The sequence below is a fragment of the Lissotriton vulgaris genome, chromosome 6 (assembly GCF_964263255.1).
Source record: "Lissotriton vulgaris chromosome 6, aLisVul1.2, whole genome shotgun sequence".
Classification (NCBI taxonomy): domain Eukaryota; kingdom Metazoa; phylum Chordata; class Amphibia; order Caudata; family Salamandridae; genus Lissotriton; species Lissotriton vulgaris.
In genome coordinates, this window is record NC_141694.1 from 295,023,581 (window position 1) to 295,039,371 (window position 15,791).

Consider the following 15,791-nt stretch of genomic DNA (forward strand, 5'->3'; position numbering starts at 1 on the left):
CTTTAAAGGGGTAGTTGTCATCTTAGCCTTACACAGTTCTTCTCCAGAGAAAGTTTGAGACATTTCTAGGTTATAATCATAAAAATATATATATAAAAAAAAATAAAGAGCCTGTACAAAGTGAATACCTTAGCCCTAGACACCACCATTGACTACATAACGTCTACACAACCCTTTATACACCCCTTACTATATGTTGAAGAACCTTTCTTTTTGAGAGAATGAAACCTGAGGGTTCTTTTGACATGTTTTGTAAAATCCACCTATTATTTGGCGTTGCGCAGCTCCTTTTTTTGTAACCGGCCCCTCTTTATTTATTTATTTATTTTATTTATTTATCCGATTTATAGTGCATATGGCTGCCCCGGCGACGGGGCGTCCCAGCGCGGGCCACAGACTCCAGGACAAGAACCAGAGAAGAAAAGCTTAAGCCGGAAAAGGGCAGATCTTTATGGCCTTCCGGAACGCAAGATGATTCTGGATCACTCTGATGGACACAGGAAGTGAGTTCCAAAGTTGCGTGGGCCAGGCTGCGAAAGGAACGGCCACCCGCTCTGGCTTTCCAGACACGCGGGGTGCACACCAGAGCTAAGGTGGCGGATCTTAAAGGACGTTGTGGCGCATAGAACTCTAGCAGCCCCGTCAGTCCCACCGGTGCCTGAGGTGATAAGATCTTATGCGCCAAACAAAGCGCCTTGAATTGAATGCGCTTTCCTACCAGAAACCAGTGGAGTTTCTGAAGTACATGGGAAACAGAGCTAGTGTGTGAAAGGGCCGTTAGCATGCGGGCAGCTGCATTCTGTGCACTTTGAAGACGCTTGACGCTAGCCTTGTTCGCGCCCAAGTATAGGCAGTTCCCATAATCAGGTCTAGACAAAATTGTCGACGGAAGGATAATTTGGCAAACTTTAGGAGGGAAAAAGCCCAACAATGGTTTCAGAAGCCCAAAACAAGCCCCAGCCACTGCTTTGGATTGGGCGTCAAATGTTAGGCCATTGTCAAACCAAATGCCTAGGTTTTTCACTGTCTCCTTGGGCGAGGGGGCGGGTTTCAGGCGGTCCCGCCAATAAATCTTGGACCACAACCCCTGGTCTTTCCCAAACAGCAAGATCTCAGACCTGCTGGCATTAAGCTGTAAGCAGTTCGTTGCCATCAGTCCGCAATCGCAGAGAGGTCCTCTTTGAACTTGATCAAGTTGGTACAGCTTTTCTTGGAAAAAGCAATCATTAGCTGAGTGTCATCAGCGTATGATACCAGTGATAGACCCCTTCCCTTCCCCAACACAGCCAAAGGCTGGACGTAGATGTTGAACAATAGGGGGCTTAACACTGAACCCTGCGGTACACCCTGGGGTAAGGCGAGCTCTTGAGAATGGAAAGTAGGGACGTAAACTTGGAAGGACCTTCCCTCCAGAAAAGACCAGAGCCACTCCAGAGCCATGTCCCTGATGCCTATTTCCTGCAGGCGGTTTAAGAGTATCGCGTAGGAGACAGTGTCAAAAGCGGCACTTAGGTCCAAATGGACCAAGGCCGCTGAGTGCCCGACATCCAAGTTCGCCCGAATTAGATGCTGAAGACTGCCTTTTTAGTAGCCCTTTTTTTGGTTGCGGCTCTTTCTTATGAAAAACTCCATGGGCCTATAAAGAAAAAGATAAAAAAGAAAAATATCATATCTACAGTATAATAGAAGACCTTAGCAGCTGTTCTGAGGAGCACTCCTACAGTTCACCTTGGACTATCACAACCTAATGCTTACACATCATTTAGAGCAGGGCCTTTTTCATCTACCTGTAAGAGCAAGATAATGTTGTATATTGAGTTGGCACTCATTTTGACCCTCTAGGATTTGATGTACAGCATCCACAGTCATCTATACTTCAGCCTCATAGACTCTAAAACACACATATAGGATAATACAATTAGAAAAGCAGAGGTGCTGAGTCACTCGGATGACAAAATGGCTCGAACTATAGAACTCTAAAATCCTATGCCTTAATTGCCTCATCACTTATAGTTATTTCTGGGAGATCCAGTGGGGTAGAGCAGACAGCTCTGTTTTGAAATAACTAATAAAAAATGCATTACCAGTATTTTACATTTACCTCAGAAAAGTCTAACATATGTTTAACATAACGATATGTCTAAAAGAACATTCAAAGCTTGCAAATAATATGCAAGAGACAGCTCTTTGTGACAGCTAATAACACCCTGTTCTATATTAGGATTTTAACCTATAAACTACAAGTAAAAAAAGGGTCTCCCTATCAAAAATCAGTAGCTACCCTGACCTACCTTCATTATACGTACATTATGAACTGCAGTGCATACGCTCTTTGCAACACATTAACACCACCTGGGCCACGTTAGATGTGTGAAAAATGCCACTGCCCCTCAGGATTCTTTCACCACCAACAGCTTTCAACAACGCCCCTCAAGTCTCCACAACCACTCTCTTTCAGATGTACTCAATTAGTTATACAGTGCCACTCATAACTTGTGCACTGTGTCAGAGCAGTATGCACCACAAACACCCCTGTATGCATAGGTGTTTAAATCATTGTATAAGTAGATGTTACTTAAGATAGAGGACTACATGATATAGGAGCCACATTTAAACCATACTGGTAGCCAGTATAGTGAAAGCTTGCCTGGTTTGGAGAAGCACAAACTCTGAATGGAAAAAGGGCCACCGTAGTTGTGTAAGGTTCTCTTTAATAATAAAACAAGATTTCTACCCATATGAACCCCTTTTTTGCAACATTAATCCATGCTTCAATCTATACATTGATGTGTGCAGGCTGTTAAATGCCCCTTGTTAGAAACACAACTCTCTATGATAGGAGTTTAACTTATAAACTGCTAGTAACAAAAGAACGTCTCTCATAGTAATCCTTTGTGCTCCTTACGCTATATGTACTATGAGGCCTTTATACTAAACGCTTTTTGCAACATACACATTTATATTTGTGATGCGTGTGCCTGGCCACTTTGAGTGCTCAGAAGACACTCCATGCTCCTTACCGCAGATCTACAGGGTCCCATTGGGTGTTGCTAGCGTGGCCACGGGGTTGTGATACAACACCAGTTGTGCAATGTAATGTATCACAGCTCTGAGACCTCGTTAGCACCCTCAGGGCTGCTAACGAGGACTGGGGCTGTGATACAGCACTATTAGAGTTTGCCCCGATTACTTACCGGTAATCTTCATTACTCCAAGTATAGTCTTCCTCGCCACATGATTAACACAGTGAGCTTCAGCTCCACACCAGAACCCTCCAAAGCAAAAAAGTTAGCCTCCCATCCCTTCCCAATATTGCCGACCCATTACACCCCTGACCTCTGTAAGAGGCGGGCCGGCCCAACCCATCAGTCTGAAACTACCAAGTATAAACATGAAGCCAATAGCCAGACAGGGAGGGAGGGATGTATGGAAACTCATGTGGCGAGGAAGACTATACTTGGAGTAATGAAGATTACTGGTAAGTAATCGGGGCATTACCTCCTCGTAAGTCTTCCTCGCCACATGATTAACACAGTGAGCACATACCAAAGCCAAGTGGCTTCATGGAAAACCCACAAGAAACCAAAGTGCCAGAAGGGGATACCAATGAAGCAGGAAAATCCAAAAGACCAGACGAGCAAATGGCCACCCAAGAGAGAGGCAACCATGAGCAGGAAAAACCAGCCCAGGACAGAAATACACTGAGAGGGCCGAGAAGCCGGACCCCCGGGAACCGCCAGAAAACCCGCCCAAACCAACAACCGAAGGAGGACAGAGAAGGCACGGATCCAGACCGAACTGGGCCAACAACAACAAACACGCCCAGAACAGAACAGAGGACAACTCACCACAGTGGCCCAACAAAAAGCTACAGCAGGAAGAGCCAAATCCCAACAGAAACAGTAACACCGCACGGAGGACCACCAACAGGGAGAGAGTTGAATCTGACCAAAGCAGTGGAACCAGCCAAAATAAAACAGACAGGCAGGAGCCGCAAGAACGGAACCCAGCACGCCATCCAAACAATAAAAAAATGAAGGTCACCAAAACCCCAACCATCGAGGAGAGAAACAGGCGGGACGCGGACCCCAGGCACACAAAGGACCCCCCGTAGTGCGGCACCAATGAGAGAACCCAGGCAGGCACAAAGCAAAACAGACCCAGTAATCCGCAGGAACGGTCTGGCCCCCAAGGGAAACCAACCAACCAACTGCGAAAAAAAAAAAGAACATCCAAGAGGACGCCCACAGAGTTCGAAGAGCGAAAGGAATCAGGCCCAGGGACCAGCCACCAGAAAGGGAGCAAATGCCCACCAGGCGCTACCATGCACATGAAAGCAAACCGAACCCGGCAGGGAGGAGAATGCAGCCCAGAGGAGCAAGACTGGCTCACCCAGGGGCCAGGAATCCTCCCCAGAACGATACACGAGAAGCAAGCGAGCTGCCGAAGCAATCACCCAGGAGGCCACACAGCCAGCCAACAACCCGGCCTGACCCAGCCGAACAACGAAGAGCTGACATGAACAGGGGTGTACAGGGAGGCAAGGCCACAGGAGAGAACACACACCCAAGGCGAGACAGACTGAAGAGCCGGGTGAAATGAGCCCAAGCAATGTCAATAACACCAGGAAGCAACCCGAGCCAGCAGGCCCCAGTACCCAAAAACCAGGGACAAAGAAGAAGAGGGCACAAAATCCGCCCAGGACACGCACGGCCCCGCCCGGGGAAGGAGAACCGGGAAAACCCAGCAACCCCGGAACAGGAAGGGCACCGACAGAACGGACACCAATGCGGGATACAGTGAACATAGGGACAGGAGACAAACCCATGTCCTGCACGTGCCAGTGCTCCCAGAAGCACAAAAAGGACCAAAGAGCAAGAGCTCCCAGGTCCAACACCCGCAGTAGCAGAAACCAAGGGAAAAGCACTCAGGCAAGCACCCCCAATGGGACGAAAGCCCCAACCAGGCCAAACAAGAACAGAACCCACGCAAGCAAAGGGACCAGAGGAAAGCGAAAAGCCGGGGACCCGGACCAGAAGGCAGACAGAGCCAAACCGGGGACTCAAACCGAAACCGGAAGAAGAAAGACCCAGTCAAGGACAGTACAACTGTGCCAAAAAGCCAAAGGGGCAATCCCTGTAACACCACAGAGAACTAGGCAGGGGAAAAAAACGCCCAGAATAGCAACAAGGGCAGGGGCAAACCCCAGGCAAACCAAGGAGCAGCCAACAGATGTCAGACGAGAAAACCTGCCACGGAAGAACCAACAGACCCAGCACAGACCGGTAACTTAAAAGCCACAAAGCAACCGTATTCCCAGGCAGTCTCCCAACCAGGCACTAACCAGGACCAACCCTGCTGCACATCCAGGATTAGACAAGACCAGAAGGATCAGGGGTGGTAAGGTAGTAGGCCCAAGCACGCCCCACTGGACGGCAAAGGACACCACCACCTGGGGAGGGGATACAGAAAGACTGCAGGCCGCACCAGCAAACAGGGCAGGAAGGGAACCAACGGGGAAAGAGAAGAGACACCCACAGGAACAGGCGAAGCTGGGAAATAACTGGAACCAAGGAAGGCACAGAGGCACTGAGACCAACCGGACGGGGAGGAACCCCAACGGACAGACTGGGCAAGCCCTGGCTACCAACAAGACACCCAGACACCCAAAACACTTCCTGAGGAAGGCCTCAATCAAGGTAGACAACCCTGACAAGAACAGCTGGGAGGGCCACACGAAACCTGCTGAAGGGGTACAGGCACAAGGAGGAAGGCAACCAAAAAAAACAGAAACCGAAAGGGGAAAACACCCCACCAGCAAACCGAAACCAGAGAAACAGGACCCGCCGGAGGAGGAATAGAGAGATAGCCAAAAAACCGACCCTGCTGCAGACCAACCAAGGAGGCACAGCACCTCGGACAGGAGCAGGGGAGCCCAACATCCCACAACCGGAGTGGCCCGGACGTGGGCAGGACCCATGGAGCCAGGCAGCAAGGAGAGGCACAAACAGAATGGGGGTACGAGAGCCACCTTGTGAGCCAGGGAGCAGGAGGAGGAGGGGTACCACTGTCGTGGCCTTGGACAATAAAGAACAAGCCCACCAGGAGCAGGAAAAGAAGCAAAGCCTACATGGTGACCCACTGGCGTAACGAAAATTGAGGGGGCCTCCATGCACGGTGCTAAAAGGGGCCCCCTCCAGGCTCAATTAGGAGCTCTCTGGCTAGAGTGCAGTGCCAAGGGGGCTGTGGGGGGCTGTTATGCCCCTGTGGCGACCGTCTAAGCAGCCCAGAGATGGAACGAACAGGTGCCAAAGTCAGCCCGCCTCCAACAGACACACAGTAGTCCACATACCCCGGACTCCCCAGGAGGCCGACCAACCAGGGAACGACCAGGAGACACACCTCACCAGAAAGGAGAGCAGGCAGAATGGACCGCAGTACCAAAGCCATGATGAGTGTGACTCCAACAGCATGGACAAGAACATCCAATACATACAGCGCCAACAGAAAGTGTGCAGTAGCACCCGAAGGAACCAAAATGGCAATGCCTGAAAGAAAGACTGAGAACAACCCCTGGAAGACCCCAATGGTGAATCCAGTGGTGCACCCTACAGGGCACGTGAGGCAGTTACAAAATGGATAATCATGACCAGCAGGCAAGAACCACAAGCCAACATGCAACCAAAAGAGCATGAAGAAGACCCACGCACAAACACTTCCAGAATGAGGTGAACAAGAAATTAAAATAGCAGTCATTCTCGACAGAGAACACACGAGCAGTGTAACACTTGGATCTGAACACATAAGCAATGGCGCAAGAGTCAGAGACCCCAACCACCAGGCCACTGTGACTTCATATCTATATATATATTGAATGCGTTTTTATATAGCGTAGACTTCACCCGAAGTTGTCAAAGGGCTCCACAACAGGAACAGTAGTGATACATGAGCGGAAAACTAGAAGTAAGCACATCACAAAAGCAAATGTTACATTACATAAGGCAATAGTACACTCACAATGTATATGGCCTAGTGTCAGAAGTCACTAGGACTCTAGTACGCACTACTACAATAAATTTTTGAAATTATATCATTCAGTTTATTTTAAACCTTTTTTTTCAAAACCATCAAACATGTAATGTTCTCATTATTCTCCTCAATTAGTATTTTCTAACACAAATGATACAACCGTCAAAACCAATGATTAAATTGTAAGCAACAAAAGCAACATTTTGTCAATACACAGGTTCACTGGAAGAAAGAAACAAAACAGTACAAAAGAAAAAACCCAATGCATTTCGGGGCTATTGCCCCTTCGTAGGGGGTCTGAAAAAGAAAAAAATATAAGCAAACAAGGAGACTAATACGTATCAGTTTGTCACAATATATAAGTACTATAACTCTGTTAGATTATGAACCAAGGCTTACCTAATGAATGAATGCTGGGGTGTAACCTGCATGTGGTTGTTCCTATTTAGCCAAACAATTTCTGTGAGACCATGGAGAAATTAAAGTTATAAGGGACTTGTCCAAGAGATATCTTGTTTAGCTACGTGAGCTTAACGAAATAAAAATTATGTGTTACCTGTCTTATGGTCAAGTTTACATCTGTGAGGGAAAAGATAGTTTTCTGTAAATGCATGTAGCCCAACGTCGGCAAATATTACATGTGCGTTTATCAAGAAATGAAGATGGTGAAGCTCACCTGAATATAGAGCTTTTGAACATGAAGGAAACCTAGTGAAACAAATAGTTTCTATCAGTGCGCTGCTCGAAGTAAACATAAGAAAGCGAGTTCGAACACCAAAGAAAAAAGTCGGCGTCTTTTACCTGCGTGTCTAAACGTTGGCGTCTCGATCACGCGAATGTTTCTCTTCACAATGCTGTTAACGCGAAAAAAATAGACTGTAACTATTGCCCGCTGTATCTTATGAGATCGCCTTATTTAAACAAACGATGTGCTACAAACTAACTCACCGTGCAATATTTCGATGTTCACTCCTCAGGGTAGTACCGTCGCCTAGCATACCGGCCGGCGGCGGTGTAAAGTTACAAAGTCCTTCATCTATTTTAATAGTGTACTGAAAAAAGGTAAACAGCGTCGGCAGACTATTACTCAGCTACACGAGCGGGTGAACTTTTTTCATTAACGAAACTTTATGTGTTTACGACGTAAACGCAAGTACTCAGGCTCAAAGTATGTTACAAAAGGACAATTATAGCATAGTGAACTATGAGTCAAAATAAATCATCAGTTTCAGCGAGCTTGATAACAAGATGGGAAAATGTAGGATCTTAATTACGATCGCTAGTAAAATTAAATGCCAAATATACACCAAAAATACGTCAAGCCGAGACGACTAAGGTGAGCCACGAGAGTTGCTCTATCAGATGTCTATCCAGTTAAATTAATGGAAGATGAAAACCAGTATACTGCCGCAGAGTCCGATAGTTCAAGCAGTATAGATAGATAGTAGTATGATATAAATATTGGTTATTTAACCGATTCATAACCCATACATATTAAGCATGGGCGAATTTTGCGAATCTCGCGTTCGCGAATTTTGCGGATATGCGAACTCGCAATCCGCAAAATCCGCGAATTCTCGCGAATTTGCGGATTTTTTTTTTTTGTGTGTTTGCGCGGGTTTCTGCCAGTTCGCGAGGGTTTTGTACAATGTCGCAAATTGCGAACTTACCTGTCGGGTCGCAAGTTTCGCGAACTTGTTGTTTCTACGTGTCCAGCCTGTTTGGGACACTCTTCTTCATCACTGCCACTCTCTGTCACCACTGCCACTCTCTGACTACTCATGCCACCCTCTGGCCCACCCATGCCACCCTCTGTTTCATCACAGCACCCTCTGGTTGTCCAGTCAGTGTACATTATTGTGGCAACGCAAGCACACCTTCCCTGCCTCAAGTGACCTGAATTAATTTGGGGCTGATTAATGTGTCACAGAATATTTTTTTAGCTGGCACCTGCTTCCTTAGTGCTTCCTGATTAGTGAACTTTTGCACTTGCTAAGTGCTTTCATTGTTGCAAAATTAGTTACAACACCTGCCCTGCCCCAACTGACAATAATGAATTAGGGGCTGATTAATGGATTTGAACTGCCAGCCTGGCTCCTGCTTGTCTCCCTTAGCTGTAATTCAGGACCTTTGTGGCATATGTGTAACTATTCTGAGGTTCAGAGCAGGGTCACATAATAGTTGCAACTGGCAACTGAACTCTGGAGGGGCCCCTCAGCAAGCACTACAGGAAATGGCTACTAATGATGAGCCTGAACTTTTGAACCTGGTAAGTAGTTACTTTCAGTTTGCTAAAATCGTATTTCTGCAATTTTGCACTTATTCGCGGGGCGCGAACTCACGCGAACTCACGCGAACAGTGCGAGCAGTGCGAGCAAAATCCGCTGCTCGCGGATTTGCGGATTTTGCGGGAGATTCGCGAATCTCGCGGATTGCGAATTTCCCGAAAATCCGCAAAATCCGCGAGCAAAACGGATTTTCCGCCCATGCTTAATACATATATAAAAATGGTTGAAAGATGTGTGTTATGGCATATAGCCTGATGACTTTTAAGTTACTATGTGTGTCTGAAAAAAATGAAAGTACTGTAAGAAACAATCATTCCCTGCCTATTTACACACTATGAACATATTACGTATAATAGAAATGAATAGTGGTGTACATGCCTGTTGGTAATAATAACTCTAACTACACAATGAGAAGACAATCTTTTCTGCCTATTTACAATCTAAAAACATGTTACAGACAACAGAAGTAAACTGATTGCATTGATAGTGATATAATTGCATATTGGTAACAATGATTATGGACCAGTGTAGAAGTGGAGAGGTTTTATTTCTAAGTAATAACTACTTAGAATAAAATTATGTGACTTGTGGGAAACACCAGAATGAATTGGGGGGTCCTTAATCACCTGCGTTAGACGCCTTGAATTTCAAAGAAAGCATGCCATTTCTATTTTATCATTTAGACCAAGAGGGGCCATGGTTTGTAATTTGCGAATCCAGTAAGTTTCTCTTTGTAGTAATATTTTGGCGTTGTCCATGCCTAGCCTCTGGGGTATCAGCTCTATGATCTGGAAACGAAGCTGTGCTATATTGTGATTTTTGTCTATCCAATGCTGTGCCAAAGGTGACGTTACATTTCTGTTTCTTATGCGACTCTTGTGCTCGGAGAGTCTACGTTTCATCTTCCTATCTGTCTTGCCTATATATAATAGGCCACATGGACATTTAATAGAGTAAACTACATGTTCAGAGTCGCAGTTCGTTGTATGTCGAAGCATTATTTTTTCTCCCGTCCGTGGGTGTTGTAATATATTTCCTGAAATAACGTTATTGCAGTTCTTGCAATTAAAACATTTCATCGTTCCTTTGTGAACTTGATCCTGTTGCATCGGGGTTGGTTGATTAAGGAGTTCCTTCAAATTTTGAGCTCTTTTGTATGCGAACAGTGGTTGTTCATTGAATAGTGTTCCAAAGTCTTTTTCGGCAAGTAGAATTTCCCACCTTTTTGATATAGTCCTTTTAATATCACTAGAAGCAGTCGAGTGTTTGGACACAAAAAACATTCTTTTGCTTGAGTCTTGCAATTTCTTTTTCAGAAGCTCTGCTCTCGGTATTGTCTTGATATTTTCAAGATGTGCTTCCAATAATTTCTTTGGATAACCTCTATCAAGATATCTCTGTTTTTGGTCATTGAGGCTCTTGTCACATTGATCAGGATCAGAGGATATACGTTTGATCCTCATAAATTGGGAAACTGGCAAGTTGTTTATTAGACTGGCTGGGTGAAAACTACTGTACAATAGCGCAGTGTTCTTGTCAGTTGCTTTTTTGTATAGTTTCGTTTGGATGGAACCATCCTTGATTTCAACTAGAACATCCAGAAATGGTAGTGCTTCACTGCTTGTATTGTGTGTGAATTGGATCCTTGGGTAAAAGACGCCGACTTTTTTCTTTGGTGTTCGAACTCGCTTTCTTATGTTTACTTCGAGCAGCGCACTGATAGAAACTATTTGTTTCACTAGGTTTCCTTCATGTTCAAAAGCTCTATATGCAGGTGAGCTTCACCATCTTCATTTCTTGATAAACGCACATGTAATATTTGCTGACGTTGGGCTATATGCATTTACAGAAAACTATCTTTTCCCTCACAGATGTAAACCTGACCATAAGACAGGTAACACATAATTTTTATTTCGTTAAGCTCACGTAGCTAAACAAGATATCTCTTGGACAAGTCCCTTATAACTTTAATTTCTCCATGGTCTCACAGAAATTGTTTGGCTAAATAGGAACAACCACATGCAGGTTACACCCCAGCATTCATTCATTAGGTAAGCCTTGGTTCATAATCTAACAGAGTTATAGTACTTATATATTGTGACAAACTGATACATATTAGTCTCCTTGTTTGCTTATATTTTTTTCTTTTTCAGACCCCCGACGAAGGGGCAATAGCCCCGAAATGCATTGGGTTTTTTCTTTTGTACTGTTTTGTTTCTTTCTTCCAGTGAACCTGTGTATTGACAAAATGTTGCTTTTGTTGCTTACAATTTAATCATTGGTTTTGACGGCTGTATCATTTGTGTTAGAAAATACTAATTGAGGAGAATAATGAGAACATTACAGGTTTGATGGTTTTGAAAAAAAAGGTTTAAAATAAACTGAATGATATAATTTCAAAAATGTATTGTAGTAGTGCGTACTAGAGTCCTAGTGACTTCTGACACTAGGCCATATACATTGTTTGAATATCAGTTGGCAGGCACTAATCTGGTACTGCACACGGATCGTCGTATAGGATTAAACCACAGCAATACACACGAGTGCAGCACCCTACTCCATTCATATCAATAGTACACTCACAGCAGAGGCAGTCCACAAACCTAAAACAGAGTGAGCCGGCGCCAATAGAGGCACAAGACCAACCCCTGAGATATAGCATAGATGTCCCAACACGCACAGCGTCTGGAAGGAGGACCAACAATAGGTCCGTAAACACTAGGACAAAATGGGGGAAACTGCACCCACAGTGGGAAAGAACCCAAACAACAACCAATGAAAGTCGCTAGGCAAACAGAGACTTACCGCCGCAACTGACAGCATGCTGGTGTCCACAGTTGCACTTCACAGTAACCAGACGCTCCACACCCCAGGGGCAAAGCACTCGCCCTGGGGACAGACAGCAGCCACTTTTGTGGAAGGAGGGAAGCTCGAGCAGGGAGGCCGCCAATCCCCGGAAGAGAAGTGGGAGGAGGAAGGGTGGGGCTGGAGGCGTAAGCCGAGCCCGGTAGAGACCCGACTCAAACGGGAATAGAAAAAAAAACAGCAGCGCGGAGTCAAGCAGCAACACCGGAAAATGGGCTCCACACAGAGAGTCCAACCGGCACACAAACTCCGGCAAACAGTGAAATAGCCGGGAGCTAGGAAATCCCATAGTGGGGCCCAGGGCTGCAAGACCCAATCTATACCACACGCTGCCGCATGAAACGCCACGGCGCCATGCACCCACAGTCGCAGAGCACCCAGCCCACTGCTGCACCCTGTGCAGCAGAGCCCCCCAGCCCACAGGAGGCCAGAGGACCCAGGGCGCCCCAGAATGTGCATCAGAGAGAGGCAGAGGCAGATCCCGCAAACCGCCCACAGCATGGGCTCAGGGACCACGGAGCCGCCGGCGAGCCCCAACCAGAGCCCATTCCCACGAGGCACAATAAGGGATAGAGAGGCTTATGGGCCCCAACACAGAAAGAGTAATCACTGGGACATCTCAGAGTGCCAGAAGGGAGGAGGGAGGGCAGCAAGCACACCACGCCAGGCAACCCACCGTGCAAGCAGGAGACAAGAAGACCGGAGGCAGGAAAAACCTCTGGCCGCCCCACTGACGTGCTAGCCAAGACCCGGAGACGTGTCGGGGAATTGAAATGGCCAAACAACAGGTGAGCCCGCTAGGGCGGGGCTGAACACACACCGAGGAGCCCTCTACTGCCAGAGCCCGCTAGAGCAGGGCCACAAAAAAACACGAGAACTAGCCACAAGGTGGGGGAAACACCCAATGCATGAGCCCGCTCCCGCAGGGCCTCCTCCGCAGGGCCCAGGGACCTGCTAGAGCAGGACCTCGCCCCACTTACCTGATACAACAGCATGCTCTGAAACTGCACGCAGAACAAAAAAAACAGGCTGATGGGTTGGGCCGGCCCGCCTTTTATAGAGGTCAGGGGTGTAATGGGTCGGTCATATTGGGCAGGGATGGGAGGCATGGGAGGCTACCTTTTTTGCTTTGGAGTGTTCTGGTGTGGAGCTGAAGCTCACTGTGTTCATCATGTGGCGAGGAAGACTTACGAGGAGGTAATGCAGCTCCGGGACTGAGTTAGCAACCTCAGGGCTGCCAACGAGGACCCGGGGCGTAATGCAATACCACCGCAGGGTTCCCAGGGAGATACCAGGTACCTATGCTGAAAGGCTACAGGTTTGCCCTACCTTCTCCTCGGTGTGCCGCCGAGACAGCCCCCATGATGTCTATGGCCCACAACATAGACGTCATGGGGTGGTCCCTGCCACTGCAGAGGATGAGGAAGAGTGGCCCCGTAGCCATGTGCTGCACCCAACCCCTAGAACAGTCCCAGAGCATTGCACATCTGCAGCGGTCTCTGGGGCTCGGTATAGAGCACAGGGATCACCAGGCCCAACTGACCAATGGCTGCGTGTGGACCAGTTATGCAGCTACGCTGGCTCTAGTCCATAATCATTCTACTGGGGACATTGGACTCCAATGCAGTCCAATCTATAATGGTCGACAAACCAAGCAGAGCTCTGCACAATGGGTAGTCGTCTCTGGGGACCTGAAACATTGTTTTTGGGCCTCGAACACCAGAACAGCCCAGCAAAGACTCTGGACACAAACCTCCTAGAGCACTGTACATTGGAAGTGGTATCCGTGAGTGGAAACGCTGGCTTTGGGCCTGATGTCACAGACACACCCAGCAAACACTCTGGCCACAATCTCCCAGAGCACCACCCAGAAAAGCTGGCCCTAGGGTGGAATCACCACACCGGGGGGCGGGGGGGAGGGGGGAAAGATCTAACCTAGCGAGGACCAACCATCACTGTAAGCATAACCCCAGAGCACTGAACTATGGCAGCGGTCTGTGGGGTCAAGATGCCTTCTTTTGGGCCTTTGGACCCCAACAAGGATCAACCTAAACTGTGACCATAACCCTAGAGCACCGCCCAGCGGAAGCAGTCTCAGGAGTCGTAAATGTTGGCTTTTTGGCCACATCAGTGCTCCTTTGACAATGCCACAGGCCCCGGACCACCAGCAAGACATCCTTGGACTCTGGAGATCGTAAACAATACCCTGGACATCGGTGTCAGAGATAGATCCTGCTTCAGAATCAACTCCCAACAAACCCTGAGCCCCTCAAGGCAAAAATGGGCTCTGAATAAATATTCTTGTGTGGGACAATGTTGATATATTGAAATTAATGGATTTATTACCTACAGATTATTAGCCTTTTAGGAGAGGTTTTCCTGTTTTTTGTTGGTATTTATTCCCTTCTTCCTCTGCCTAGTATTGCTGTATTCAGGGAGCCTCGATTGTTCTTGATAGTTTCCCCAGCACTTTGCTGTGAGGGATGTTGTCGTTTTCTCCTGCAGCTGGAGAGTTCCATTTTTGTTTTGTTACGTATTTTTCTTTACTGTATTTCTTTTTCTTTTTTTTACTCTCTACTGATCGGTGAGGGTGTTTTTGTGTGTCTTACTTGAATCCTAATTATTGCCCTGACTATTTTTCTCCCTCCTGGTGGGTAGGAGTGTTTTATGGAGAAAATTAAAACCTTCGGATTCTCAGACGAAGATTTTTCTAAACTCATTGGACAAAGTATATCTACTGAACGCCCATTTACTTTGAACAAAACAGATAATGACGAATGGCTCAAATTATTGAACCTTAAAAAGAAAGCCAGAAGAACTGAGTCCCATGTAGAGTTTATGTTAGCCTATTTCAAAGCTGAAGTTATTCCGAATGGACTTCGATTAAGAAATATTCCAGGCCTTTTTATTGAAATTAGAAAATTTCTTGAAAAGTGGTCGCTTATTGCCAACCGGTGTTCGAGAGATTTAATGATTCTTATTATTGAAACTGCCCGTGAGGTGGTGGATTCACTTTTGAAAGAAATAGCAGAGATTGAGAAAACTCTTAATAGGAATAATATGGTAGAAGAGGCTAAGAAAAAGTTAGAGGAGGTTACTTTTGAACTTGCCTCCTTCAGTGACTACTTGATAAAAAAGAAAACGGAGAAACTAAAAAGGATATCCCCTTTTTCTCTGAAGAAAGAGTTTATCCATATTTGGGTGCCCATTACTACAATTCTCCTAGGGACCAGGGCTACCAAGGGGATTATCCTTATTGGTCCAACAAAAATATACTGACATTCTCTGAGTCCTCTGACTCTGAAGGAGAAGTTGGACCCAACTATTATAGGAGGAACAACTACAGGAGACCAGCGTTTGACCAACATTTTAGAGGTAGTTGTTTTTCAGGGAACAGACAGTATACTCCAAGAACCAGGTTCAGATCCCAGGGCAGGGGCCAATATCAGCAAGCGGAGGATTAATCTTACCCAGACATTTACCCTCGACATCCACAAGGGAGGAGGAACAAGTACTGGAGATACTGAATACTAATAGAGAGGTAGGACTTGAATCTGAGACAATAGATGCATCTGGGCAGCGAGACCGTATTCCTATCTTTAACTTATC